The sequence below is a fragment of the Lactuca sativa genome, chromosome 6 (genome assembly GCF_002870075.4).
Source record: "Lactuca sativa cultivar Salinas chromosome 6, Lsat_Salinas_v11, whole genome shotgun sequence".
In the NCBI taxonomy this organism is placed as follows: domain Eukaryota; kingdom Viridiplantae; phylum Streptophyta; class Magnoliopsida; order Asterales; family Asteraceae; genus Lactuca; species Lactuca sativa.
The window spans coordinates 112,345,958-112,361,429 of NC_056628.2; the positions used below are offsets into that span (position 1 = coordinate 112,345,958).

The 15,472-nt window shown below is 28.3% G+C and overlaps 1 long non-coding RNA gene across 1 annotated transcript; it reads right to left on the reverse strand.

The window, feature by feature from the left end:
• Positions 1-13,182: 13,182 nt before the first annotated feature.
• On the reverse strand, positions 13,183-14,538 carry LOC111919387 (uncharacterized). The gene is made up of 2 exons (XR_002859477.2): positions 14,055-14,538; positions 13,183-13,799 (listed from the first exon to the last, which is right to left on the reverse strand). It is a non-coding gene; the product is annotated as an uncharacterized LOC111919387 (long non-coding RNA).
• Between the last annotated feature and the right edge of the window lie 934 nt (positions 14,539-15,472).

Genomic DNA, 15,472 nt, shown 5'->3' on the forward strand with positions numbered 1-15,472 from the left:
GCACATGAGGGGGCTTAACAGATTCTATTTAACGGCAGTTAAGTCCAGGGACCAATTCCACATACAAACCAGTCCAAAAGGACCAAGGATCCAAAAAACACGGGGTTTGGACTAAAACCCTAAAAATTTGCATACCATAGGGACCATTTTTGCAATTTTGTCTAAAATAAAATTATACTTAGAGTTCATAGAAATTTCAATAAAGAAACAATAATTGAATCAATATCATCTCCAATTCGCACTAAGAAGCATAAATAATTTGAAATATTCCCCAAATTATTCTACAATAGTTTCCATTTCTTTGAAAAGATAAATAAGCAAAGTAAATCAAATATGAACCAAGAAACGTCTGTGCATGGTTTTGCATCAAATGAAACATCCACAGACAATGAAGAATGTTTATCTGATGTTGAGAGGAACAAAGACAATCAGAGAAGTTTAAAAAAACCATACTTACTTCTTATTGCTCAATTTAAAAAAAAAAAAAAAAAAAAAAAAAAAAAAAAAAAAAACACCTGACTCAAACATAAAAAATCGATAAACATCATATTTATTCCAAGGTAAAGTACAAAATCTCAAATGATAGTTAGATATTTTAAATTGAAATCGGTGATTACAGTAACTAAACTAATCATAAAATCAATAACACAAAAAACACCTTTAGCTTTTTGTATAGATAAGTAAAAACACCTAATCACCCTTTCTCGTTTAAATGACAATTTCTAGCATTTAAGCTCCATGAAATTTAGCAATATATAAAAACCCAGGTGAAAGCTAATTTTTGGAAAGTGTGTCTAATTCCGTGAAATTGATTTGGAAACTAACACTCGCCATGAACTAAGAAAAAAAAAGGAGTTGTACCTTGTTTGATTTTTCCAATCAATACTTCACCATGTTCGATTGTTTTGACAACCGTCAAAATTTGAGATAGTTCTAGATTTGAATAAACTTAGTTGCACACATATAGGCACGACACATACTATACTTAGTAACTAGAAACTAAGTTATAACCTACTAGAAACTTGGAAATGGTTAGAAACAATGGATAATATACTTAGATTTCATATTGATATGTGAATTCTACAACTACTTAAATGTAGTGATTGTCCATATTCGGGTCACTCTTTGACTTGAACACATTTTCATGAATCATATACACACATCATGTACATGACCTAGAAGTAGAAATTAGGTCAAAGTCTCATAGAAACTTAAGTGAAAGTTGAGGACTAAGACTACTATACTTGATTCCTCAATTTCGCTTGAATCTCGGAATCACTACATAGAATGCCAATAAATCGGTAAAAATAAATTACAAACATTATTTCTAATTTGAATAAGAGTTATGAAACTCAAAAATAATTTAAAGTCTCAAAGATTCAATTTATTTTGATATCCAGAGATTTATTAAACTCCAAAACCCTAAAAGCCATAAAAAAATCATAGTTATAAACTTTAACCTTAAAAATTCTATAATAATAATTATGAACCTTATAATACTATCTTGTAATAATTAAAATTATGCAACTGTATTCAAGAAAAATAAAATTTAGGTCATTGATATTAACCTTATTCCACAAGCTAAAAACTCAAGAGTTATTAAGAAATCTTACTTAAATACACATTTTATAAATTTTGGAGGAATTTTTATAAAAGAATTGAAAAGTTTATAAAATTAATGGAAGGGAAATTTAGTATCCTCTCTCCTCCCTCATAAAGTCGGCTATCCTCCCTAACACCCCATTTCCCCAAAGTTTGAATGATTTCTCTCTTCCCCACACTCCATCTTCTTCATTTCTCTCTCTCACTCTTCAATTCCCCCACCACATTTTCTCTCACCCTCACCCTAACTCACGAAATTTTTCCAGAAAAAATGAGTTCAAGAACACACCTTAAACTCTAAATATTTATCATCTAGAAGAGTTCTTAAAGGTAAACCTGGAAATCCTTCCTTCTCCCTTCATTTTACCTTCATTTCACTAGGATTTTCATGCATATCTTCTTCTTCTACCCCCTTTCTAATGAAAAATCATGAACACATTCATACGCATACAGTTTTGATGATGATGGTGGTAGATTTTCACCAAAAACATCTTCCATGTTACAAAATGGTGAAGATCCATGACCTAAACCTAAGTCAAAATCATGAAAATGCACTTTTCTACATGTTTTGGTAGAAAAATACCATATGCATCCTAAGTTTTCTTTAAAAAAACATCTTTTAAACATTTCAAACTCATGAATGGTCTTCAAACCAACATGCATGTAAAGATCTTCAAGCTTAGATGCTAGATGATTAAAGTTTGTTGTTAAAAGCTTTCAAATATGTTTATGAAAGATTTATTCCCAAATAAATACCTAAAACTTCTTTTCTATTCAAATGCAATTTTTCCCAGAATCCAAACAACAAAATAAAATGATCTGTAAATTTTCATAAAATAGTTCGTTTTTCTCGAATTATTATAATTATTGCAAGAAAATAGAGCAATAATTCAAATAAAATATTTTATGAGGTCCAATAAATCCTATATAAATTCATGGATGACCCTTAAAGTTAATAAATATCTCTCATGAAGTTTCATCAATCTTTATTAATGTTTTCTATGATGTTTAATTTTCTTTATGATTAATTAAAATAAATCATAAAACCAAGTTTCGGGATATTAAAAGAGCATTTAATAATTTTGGCTTGTTCTAGGTCATTTTCGTTACTTAGAATAATATTTTTGGGATTTTTGTATAATGTATTTATATTTTTACACGATTTTTGTGTTTATAATGGACTAAAATCGGGAAAAATAGTTTTACTCATCCAAAATTCATAACAACTTACCAAAAAAATCTTATATTACATTAGTATTCTATATAAAAAGTTGTAAAAATTTTCACTTCTTTAAGCTATTTTTCTTCTATTTTCCTAAGATTAAACATTTATAAATCCAAAAATCGAACTCCACTGTTTACAAATGACTCTTGATATTTTTCACATATGATATAAAACATCAAAAAAAATTTACAAAAATTTTTAGGAAATATCGTAACTGTGTACCATTTATTCTCATTTTTATCTGTTAAATACACATAAATTAGGAAAATCAGACTCTTATATATGAAAATCACATTTGCCATTTTTTCTAGATTATATATGTTTAGTAAAAGTGGAACACCAAGTTTGGACAATTTTACACAAAAATCAGTAAATCATGTTACATTATTTGAAAATCAATTTTGGTATTTTTCCCAGATTATGTACACTGTATATGAAGTTTAAAAAAAGTTTGGTAATTTTCATTAACTGTTTAATAATTATTCACGAATTAATGCTTATTTAAGTGAATAAAAAAATAAAACATGTAAACTATTTGAAAACCAACTTTTATATTTTTTCCAGCTTTTATTTATGTAATCAAACTAGTACAAAAAGTTTGGGGAACTTTTGAAACTATTTTCTATTTATCTCTATTTTGATAGAATAAATACATAAAAATCATGTTAAACTGTTTGAAAATACATTTTTATATTTTGTCAGATCATATATGTTGCTTATCAGTGATGTAAAAAGTTTGGAGAGTTTTCTTAACTGATTGTTATTTTTCATGAATTTTTATCTATTTAGAGAATTAAATATAAGAAAATAGCTATACATATCTATAATCCATGAAAAATTATCTAGAATCCTTTTAATATAGTTAGAACCAAAATCTAAAGTTTGATTATTTTTATTAACTGTTTAGTATTTTTTATGATTCTATGGTTATTCAAGAAATTAAAAGGGTGAAAATAGCTAGACAAATCAAAAATGCAAGAAAATTTATCTTAACATCTTTGACTTCAGTTGAGACTGAAATAAAAGTTTTGGAAATTTTAGAACTAAATTGATTTAGTTTTTGAATATTTAATCTTTGGAACACCTCTTAAAATGTTAAATATTAACATTTCAATAATGTGAATTTTCCACTTAAATTGTTATACAACAAATTGATTCATAGAAATCTAAATTTCACAGAAAATGTTTGTAACATAACATTATTAAATTTTGACACAATATTGGCATAATTCTATTGTAATATTAAGTATACTAGTATTAGATTTCGATTAGAGACGCACTAGCGTATACCATTATTGTAGGAATCGGTAGTGGTACAAGTGGAACGTAGTTCAAGGCACCATTTGCATCATCTCAATGCATTGAGAGTATTCACGACTTCCCCTATTTTCGGTTTTTAAATGTTTTGGGGTGGAAAAGCATGTCCAAATTTTTTTTATTGTTCATTGAATTTAATTTGATTTGTATCAAACTTGGTTGCTATATTTTGCTGTGTATGTGTATGTTATTGTTAATTCATGAGGCCTTATCGCGTTTAAGTCCCTGGAATCAGTTCATACAAATCAGTAACTCATTTGAGCCCATGGTCATAATGGATAACGCTATTAGAAGGTACTCCTCACTCGTACGATTTGCTTGAAAGCATTTTACCATATTTCCCTATGTTAGCGATAGACATAGAAGAGGGCACCCTTGTTCATTAGGCTTGGTTTGTGAACTCATGGTATAATCATTATGCACATACGAACCTTGTATCTCGTTTTAGCAACAAACTTTATTTCCTATGAGAATATGAATGTTGCATCACATTTGGGCAACATACTTTATCTCTCATGATGACAACGAACTTTGTTTATGCAAACTTATTTACTCATTTTTGCAATATATTTCTATTTATAGAAACTTTATTTTCCATGAGAATATGAACGTTGCATCTCATTTGGGAAACATACTTTATCTCCCATGATGACAACGAACTTTGTTTATGCAAACTTATTTACTCATTTTTGCAATATATTTCTATTTATAAAAACTTTATTTCCCATGAGAATATGAACGTTGCATCTCATTTGGGCAAAATACTTTATCTCTCGTGATGACAACGAACTTTGTTTATGCAAACTTATTTACTCATTTTAGCAATATATTTCTATTTATGGAAACTTTATTTCCCATGAGAATATGAACGTTGCATCTCATTTGGGCAACATACTTTATCTCTCATGATGACAACGAACTTTGTTTGTGAAAACTTATTCACTCATTTTTGCAACATATTTTTATTTATGGAAACTTTTATCAAAACTTTGATTTTTGATTCTTGAAACCAATATTATTTTTAATATGTGAGTACTCACCAACTATTTTTATAGTTGACGCTCATTTTACATGCTTTTTCAGGAATCATCTAGTAAAAGGCACGTAGAGACACAACATTTGTAGGAGCATTTACATGTGATGACTTTTAAATACATTTTAATCTCTTTTAAAAGGTTTTTCAAATTCATTGTAAATTTGTAATGATTTTTAATACTATGGTTGGTGTTGTCTTTTAACTTTTACTATGAGACCCTTTGTATTGCCACGCCTCGTGTTTCTGCTTTAGCGGGGTGTGACAATGTTACACCCCACGCCAAAAATTCCCATACCATCTGTTGCAAAAGAATAGATTATTAAACTTTATTATGGGATTAAAATAAATAAAAAGAATTGTGGACATAAACCTAATCATTTGCAAGAATTCCTCCATACAGAGTATTGTCTGGTTTTGTCTCTTTCCTTGCCATGCATGACAAAGGAATCATCTTTTACATAGTAAAATAAAAAAGATTTGTTATCTAACTAACAACTCAAACAATTCTAAACAAAACTCTTCAGTTAATCAACAAATTCTAGAAGATAATTGAATAGAGGTGGATGATTACCGATAGCTAGGAGATAGTTTATTTCCTTGGACGAAAATCCAATCAGCAATTTATTAGAAGACCAATTACCAGTAGTAACAACTCTTTCCTTGAAAATCTTCAAACAAAAAGAAAATATATTAGACTTCATGGAGGATTCATGATTAAAATGATAGAAGTAAACCGAGAAAATAATACATGCCAAATAAAAAAACCAATTCAACCCATTTAGGAATTTCAACAAACATCTTACACTCAATATGCAAAACATGTACAATTGCCATCATAAACTGTAAAAATTACGCAGTTTTTAAGGGAAAACAAACAAATTTACCTACCTTTTACCACTTACCGGTAACTAATAGAACCGTAAGTGGATAAGCAAAAAGAATCAGCACCTTTTGCCTTTCTTCAAATCATAAAACCAAAAGATCAAAAGACTCGGTACCCTTTACCTTTCTTTCTAAGATAATGATTGCTTCCCTAGAAATTTCTTCAAAATTAGATTTGATGAACTAAAGAAAATTAAATTTCAAATCAATATGCGAAAAGGGAAGAGAAAACATTTGTAATATCAAATCGAATGTAATTATACTATCGATGATGTGTTTCTAGAGATAGAGGAATAGAAGCGCATGGCTGATGGAAGAGGAAAATGGTGGCATGGGAACCAATGAAAGAAGATAATGGAAGTGGTGGTAGGAAATTAAACTTTTAAATTTCTTGAAGCTAAAATCTTATCTTCCACCCAAGAAGCTTAATCTGATAATCGAAGAACTAATCCTCATGTCGTTAAGAGTATTGGGTGTGATCAACTAGTCAAAACACCATTTTGGTGTCACCTCACATGCCACATCACCAATGGTGTTATAACACCAAATGGGGAAATTGTCACCATATTACATCTTGTTATAACACCAACTTTTTCCACTTTATAATTTCTTTTGTTTTCGAATTAATTTTTTTTAATTTAAACAAATATATTTTAAAAATTAAGAATAACATAGAAATTAAATTATACATAACATCCAAATTCAAACAAAAATACAACTCTATTCGATAAAAAAAACATTTTTTTAAAACTAAACGCTATTCGTTATCGTTATCGTTACCATAGAAGATATAATCCGCCAAGTCCTCTCGAAGTTGTATGTATTTATTTACGTCCTGAATGTCAACGACTCTATGCAAATACTTTGTTGTTCCTGGTTGAAATTGAGTGTGTCTAGGCTCCATTGGGATATAGTATGCAATATTTCGTCCTTTATCTTCTACTACCATGTTATGCATTATGATACATGCATACATGATATATCATAGAGTTTCTAAATCCAATGTTCGTGATACAATTCTTGCAAATCATGCAACGAAGGTTTCCGCAAATATATGTCACCAAATGTTTCAACAACACCCTTCGACAATGTATACAAACTCTCCCTTGCGGTTCTTTCGGACATTCTCATATAGTCGTCCATGGTGTCGGGTGACTCCCTCATAGCCATCAAATGAATGGCCGCAACACATTTCTGCAACGTTGTAAACCCTCGTCTACCTCTAGCATCATATCTCAATTGAAAAAAATCATACCTAAACATAAATTAACTACAATTTAAGAATAGAGTACTTTTGTTGTGAAATTAAAGAAACATGTAGTGCATTTGTATTTATTTTGCATAAAAATATAGTAAAGAAGCGATACCGGCTTTCCAAGACGTTGACGATCCGTAGGAACACATTTCTACTCAAATGAAATCTTCTTTTGAAGTCCTTCGACCCGTATACACAATTATCCGCAGAGTAATCGCGATATAGATGTTTGTGTCCCTCCTCGCGATTTTTATTTAACATCGCACGTCTTGTTAGTAGTGGGGCTGGGTCTGGTTGTAGCAGCTCAGTAGTGTAATAATGATACATCATCTTGAAGAACATATCGTCATCCGAATCATCGGAAAAGTCAAAAGGATCCATATTTTTTTTGAAGATAATTGAAATTATGTAGAGAAAAAGAGAGAAATTGTGTGAAAATTTTATAAAATGTTTGGTATTTATAAGATAAATGAATTTTTTTAATATGTTTTATTAAAATACCTGTTGGCAACGGTTGGTCAACGGTAAAGTTTGAAATTTGGCTCGTTTCTTCCGCTTGTAACGCCAACGAGATACGATCTTAACGAGCAGAAACGAGAAGGGAGTGGTGTTCCCCTGTTACAACGCCATTATGGCATTCCACGTCACCATAACGAGCAAATAAATGCCCCATACCACATCATCTAAGCCAATGTTGGAAAATGAAGGGATGAGAGTTGGATGTGCCGCTGGAAGAAAGAGAGAAGAAATTGGAAGGGGAAGTCGGTGTTTCTAGACATCGATCTTATCTATTCATAATTTCATATTGCGAGATGGACGGTGGTATCGGAAGACGAATTGGGGAAAATGAGGAAGCGAAAGCATGGAGAAGAAGCTAAATGCCTAGATCTGTGGAATACATGCATTCGACTATACAACGGTGAGAGTAAAGCAACAAGACTTTCACGTGCCAAAAAAGTTGCATGCGTGAATTGCACGACAAAAATCCTCTAAAGAACCTTATTTATTTATTTAATAATTCATTTTTATTAAATTCCGATTGGTTCTTAGGTCATCTCAAACACATTGAACTCATATTATTTAAATAGATTGACACATATACATTCCACTCACTATACAATTTTATCCATTAAACTCTACAATTTAATAGAATGCTTTGAATGAGATTCTGCTATATATATATATATATATATATCTCCCTATCTAATAAAAGAATAGTTTTATTCTCCTTTTGACATGTGTCATCTTATTAAGCCTCCTAATTAATGCATATTTTATTCTCATTTTGCCATTTGTCATCATATTATATCTCCTAATTAATACATGACATTTGTAAACCTATTAATTCTCCATTTCAAATTTCAAATTTTAAATTTATCACTCTAATTATATTAAATTAATAACATTAAAATAAAAATTAAAATAAACTTAATACACATTATAAAGTGATATAATTTCACATATTTATTTAAATCAATGATTAAAATTTATATAACTAAAAAAAATCTCTTAATTAATAATTTATTTAAAATAATTGATTAATAATTTTTAGTTTTATTTTAAAAGTTTAATTAATTGTATAACCGTGGTTCCCACGGGTTATAAACTAGTATATATATATATATATATATATATATATATATATATATATATATATATAGAGAGAGAGAGAGAGAGAGAGAGAGAGAGAGAGAGAGAGAGGTATGTTCATATGTAGATGGTCATCTATTGTTTGGACGTAGGAACCAATCAGAATTTAGCAAACATTAAATCATTAATTAAATCAATAGGGATATATTAGTAATATTACATATCTCCCTATTCTAATAAAAGAATATGTTTAATCTCATATTGACAAGTGTCATGCAATTAGAACCCTTCATTAATGTTACATATCATTTATCATGTCACTTGTCAACCTATTAATTATTCATTTTAAATTTCAAATTTTAAATTTCTCACTCTAATTTTATTAAATTAATAATTGATTCTTCATTTTAAATTTCAAAATTTAAAATTTCTTCCTTTAATTATATTAAATTAATAACATTAGATTAAAAAATAAAATAAAATTAATATAAATTATAAAATGATATAACTTCACGTATTTATTTAAATCAACGATTATAATTTTATATAATAAAAAAATATCTCTTAAATAATAATTTATTTAAAATAGTTGATTAATAATTTTGATTTTTTAATATGAAAGTTTAATTAATTTTATAACAGTGGTTATGACGGGTTATAAACTAGTATATTAATTAATAACTAAAATTAACAACTAATATCCCATTATTTTTGCAATTAGTTTCTTAATTTCTTTTTAAAATCCATCTTCAAAATCGTTCATCAAATATACAAACGCATCATCGTCTATCTTTCTTTAAATTAGGGTTTCTTTCACTTGTTCCCTCCCGTACGGTAAACTCTACACCTCCGATTTCTTGGTTAGATAACCTATGTGTCACACTCGGTTCTCGATGGGTACGTAGTCACATATCAACTAACTAGCCATCCTTTTGTATCATTCCTTAATTGCGTCCGCCAATGATCTTTCATGTATGCAAGCCTTTAAATAAATATTTCAAAACTTCATTTGTTATTGTATGTTAATTTTTGTTAAGTTTGCATCTTGGATATTTCGGTAATGTAAACATGTATTCATTGGTCTAAAGTAAAACAGAAAGCATGAAGTAGGGACGAAGAAGGTAAAATTACATTATTAGCAATTTAATTTAATGAATTTGTTTATGCTTGATCTTTTCGTTTATGTGCGTTAATAGGCTATTTGTTGTCTTTTTTAATCTTTTATTCTTAGGATTATATCAAATTCTCATTTCTTGAAGATGATTAGAAGAATCAAGCATTAATGTGTATTGATAGTTTTTGTTTTTGCCTCGTCTTAATATTTTTATTATTTGCATCCTTTTTTCAATATTCAATGTTCCATCTTTTTGGGGAAGTTTTAAGGCCTAAATATTTCAAATATTTTTAATCTTCCATCTACTTGGTATAGTTTTTGTGTCACATATTCTTTTCCTCCATTCATCCTTAACCCCCTTGAAATTCCAAAAACTTAGCTAGGAAATTTCAAATACTCATTGTAATGTATAGTTTGATTCTTTTATTATTTGTGTGTTTGTGTGTTTTTTTTGTAATGAAAGTTTAAAAGGATTTTACATTATTTTTACAGAACGCCTCTTATTCTGTTTGCATGTCAAATTAAATTAAAAAAAATGAAGGTTTTTTATGTTTGATTACATACATGTTGGAAACGAACCAAGAAGGAGATGATGATTCTTTCAAGAATTTCAAGAATGTGTTTTTAAGATTTTTTTGTTTATTGATGTATTTTAGTTTCTAATTGTATTTTAAGTTCATTTGTAAGAATATGTTTTACATTAACATTTTTACCATTCAAATGTTATGTTATTCGACTCATTATTTGAAGAATGATTCATAAATGATATGGCATTCTTACTTACTCTTGTTCTTATTTTCTTGTATTCGTTCTTACTTTTGTTGTTAGTTTCTTATTGTTGGCATTCTCATAGAATGTTATTCGAACAAAATGTCATTTTGACTGAATAAAATCGGTTATGATTAAATATTACGTTAGAATTGAAATAAATTAATTTAAAAAACGGATTTTTAAAATTAATACAATCAATTAACCTTAAAATCCGAAAATTTCCTTTTTTAAATATAACTTGATTGACTAAATTACCCTTATAATGAAATTTGTATTATTATATGGTACATGTTATCCCATTGTAATATCATAAACCCTTATATCATAGCCATCCAATCTTTTAATCTATTGGTCCAAAATTGTCCTTACGACCACACAGTAAATGTTATCTATATTATAGCCTAGCCATATATATATATATATATATATATATATATATATATATATATATATATATATATATATATATATATATATATATATATATGTGTGTGTGTGTGTGTGTGTGTGTGTGTGTGTGTGTGTGTGTAAGGAGAGAGAGTATCGAGTTCAATAAGTATTGAACTCCCCATTTTATTGAATCCTATTCATTTACCCACAATGGGAATTTTGAGTTTAATGAGATTAAATTCTCCATTAAACTTCCATTGGAAATGGTCTTATGTCCGTACAATAGATGTTTATCCACATATGAACCTCTCTCTCTATTTCTCTCTCTCTCTCTCTCTCTCTCTCTCTCTCTCTCTATATATATATATATATATATATATATATATATATATATATATATATATATATATATATATATATATATATATATATATATATATATATATATATATATATATATATATAGGGAAAAATGAATATACCCTTAAGGGTATATAAGCTTATGTACCCAAACCCACTATAATACGTCGTTTGGTTTTATATATTCATTATAATGTTCTTAAATTTCAACCCCTAACTTGATTTACTTTCAAGATTTTCGAAATTTCACTATTATCTTCCTCTTACATCACATTTTTATGCCGAACGCCTACTAGGCTATATATATTATACTTGAAAATGAAAATTATGTAAAAGGAAGATAATCGTAAAATTTATAAAAATCTTGAAATTAAATCAAGTTAGAAGTTGAATTAGAATAACAGTGGACAATTACAATGTGTATATATGATACAAAACACGTAATATGATGAATTTGGGTACCTAAGCTTATATACCCTTAAGAGAATATTCACTTTTTCCATATATATATGGGTGTGTTCAACATAGAACTACAGTTATTCATAAAACTATAGAACCATTTTTTGACCATTTAATCAATTTTTACAAAAAATCTATGATAGTAAAATAACTATTTTATTTAAAAATGAAAAATATTGTTATTTAATGATGTTCCTAAATTATAACATTTATTTAAAATAAATCCCAAAAAATCATAGACGAACATTTGAAAATATATGATGAATATTCAAAACATATTAATGTTTATAGATGAACATTCATAATATCTTAATGTATATATGTTCATTGTTGAACATTGTTTTTTAAATCATAAAAATTGTTTATGTTCATAAGTAATGAAGATATATAAATGTAACTGTAACCATGAGAAATGAATATCAAATATAATGTAAAGTGCCTAGATTTCAGAATTGAACATTTATGAATAAATGAACTTTAGATTCAAACAAGATAAATGAATATAAACGAAAAGATTAAACACGAACATATCAACAAATGTTCATAGTTGAATATGTACAGACATTCATAATAGATTAATATTCACAGTCGAACATTGATGAATGTTTAAAACATATTAATATCCAAGAATTAATGTGCATATGTTAATGAGAACATTGCCTTTAAAAACCAATAAATTTAACTTATAAATGAATATCAAAATATATGTAATATGCCTATGTTCTTATGTTCATTTATATGCAATCCATATCTTATGAATAACAAAAGCAAGAAGATTAAAAATGAATATATCGACAAATATTCATAAATGAACATTTTACAAAATCGTGATTGAACATTTGTTCATAAATGAACATTCTTCATTTTCACATGCCAAATAAACAAATAGACTGCTCCAAAAAACTGAAATTAAAAAACCTAAGGCTGGAGAGTGGTGCCATACTCCCTCCTTTTACCGCAATTTTTTACAACACCCAAGGGGTGGATAAAAGTGGAAGAGAGAGATAAAAAGGAAGAGAGAGAAAGAAAAGATATATATATATATATATATATATATATATATATATATATATATATATATATATATATAGAGAGAGAGAAAGGGAGCGTTCCCAATTCTTACCACACTCTCCAAACTGCATTTTGAAACCGCAGGGAGGAGACGGTGTTTCAGTACCACATTAGCTAAAACCGCACCCCACACTCTCCAGTTTAAGAAATTAAAGTCAAGTATCATTCTTAAATACATAAACGGTAGTAAAAAACACTCAAGGTAGACAAAAGGATTATGTGTTCCAACTTTTTTTTTTCTTTTATCTTTTCTTGTATTACATTACCTGATGGATACAAACTAAGCTAAAATATTGAAAGCATCGACCTTTTCTTTTGTTCCGGCACACCCCACATTCCTACGACATAACACCCGGTTAGCTTTGCAAACTGGCCGACAAGCTGACTGACTGCGCCATAAGTTGCTGACACAAAGATGCACTGTGCTTTTTTTAGAGCACATATCTCATGGAAAACAATGTAAAGCGGTCATAACCAGGCATAACTAATGGGAGAATACGGAATTGGGCTACTTTCAATATTAATATGGTGTAAATTTGAGTAAAACGTGTTAATTTGTAAACATACAAAGGATTCATGTAAAATATGAAAGTGAGACATCAATATCTTGAACAGAACGGATAAAGTCGTATTTCTCTTATCCAATTACTCCCTAAATTACTTCACCTTTCTGGAAGTTGGAATGCCCATATTCAACCACTTTTTATACTCCATATCAGACTATTGGCTGCAAGATTGTAATAGGTATATAAGAACACGAAAAAAGATCAATAAGAAAGAAAAAGAATTAACAAAGTCTGATGAGTTTTTTGTAACCTTGAAAGAAAAAGAATTAACAAAGTCTGATGGGTTTTCTATAACCTTGAAAGTCTCAATAGAAAAAGAACCTTAAGAAAGAACACACCGAAATCTGCCATTTTTTCAACCTATGAATAAAAAAATTACAAAATCTGACTCATCGATTAAAAATCAAAACAATTACCTTACTTGGTGGAGGTTGTTGGTGGTTGCATCGATAACGGTCACGTATGGTTCAAACATTGGTGATTGAGTCGATTCTAGCGAGTATATTAGGGTTTTTTTAGAGATAATCAGAGCGGTGATTCGATTCACCATGAGGTTAGGTCGTTGTTGTCGATGGACAAAGGATATTGCCCTAAATGCCCAATTCATAGTAGTGGGAGGTGTCGATGGCTGTGTGGAAATGATAACGGGTGTCGATGACTTTGCTTGGTGGTTTCGGATTAAGGGTTGTGGTTGTACTTGGTTTGATCTGCAAAAGGTAGGGTAGTCAATGGTGATACTTAGGTTTTAAGGAGATTGATAAACACAGTATGCAACCATCATTGTCGGAGAGGAAGCCGACTATGAGTCCTTCTGATGAAGCATCGTCGATACAGGCGTGATGGAGAATTGGAGATGGTGTGCAAAATGTGAGTTGTCGACACTATTTGGGGAAAACTAAATAAGAGGGATAAAAATAATCAATTTGAATGAAACGAATTTAATCCTTCCTAATAAATTAAAATAATTTTGTCACATGTCACTCTCTCATTAATTTGGACACATGTCATTTTTTGGTATTTTTGAATAAATGTTTTTTCCATTTGTCATTTTCTCATTTTTTTTTTATCTTTTCTTAATTGACACATCATATTTACACCTGAATTAATAATTGATTTAATTGAAAATAACTAATAAATTACAATATTACAATTCATATATTATTTAATATGTTTCCTTTTAAATTCAAATTTTAAATCTAAAAATTCAAATTTAAATAAATTTTGTTTAAATTTTCATATTTATTTTTTATTTTATCCAACCCGTATAATATACGAGAATCACAACTAATAACCTAATTAAACAATTACAATTACTTGTAAAAACCCCATTATACCCTATTTTTAGTAGTGTTTCTGTACACAAGGGTGTATGTTTTTACTATATACCATTTTAATCTAATATATTCATTTAATAATCATAGGGTTATTAGTTTGATACAATGGTGTATGAATTTGTGTCGGTTTTATGTTGATCCTTTATATATATATATATATATATATATATATATATATATATATATATATATATATATATATATATATATATATATATATATATATATATATATATATATATATATATATATATATATATATATATAGGCTTAGGTTATTGTATTCTAAATAAATATTGTGTGAGTGTATGAATGATTATGGACTAATCATTTTAGTTATTTTAAGAAAGATATTTATCCATATTATTAAATTAAAAAAATTAGAATAATACCATTTAATTAAAAGAATGGTAAAAATGTATAAGTTCTATCTTATAGATACCTGAATTACTGGTTGGACCAATATTTCTCAAATAAGAGCGACAGTTCTAGTGTCCTAT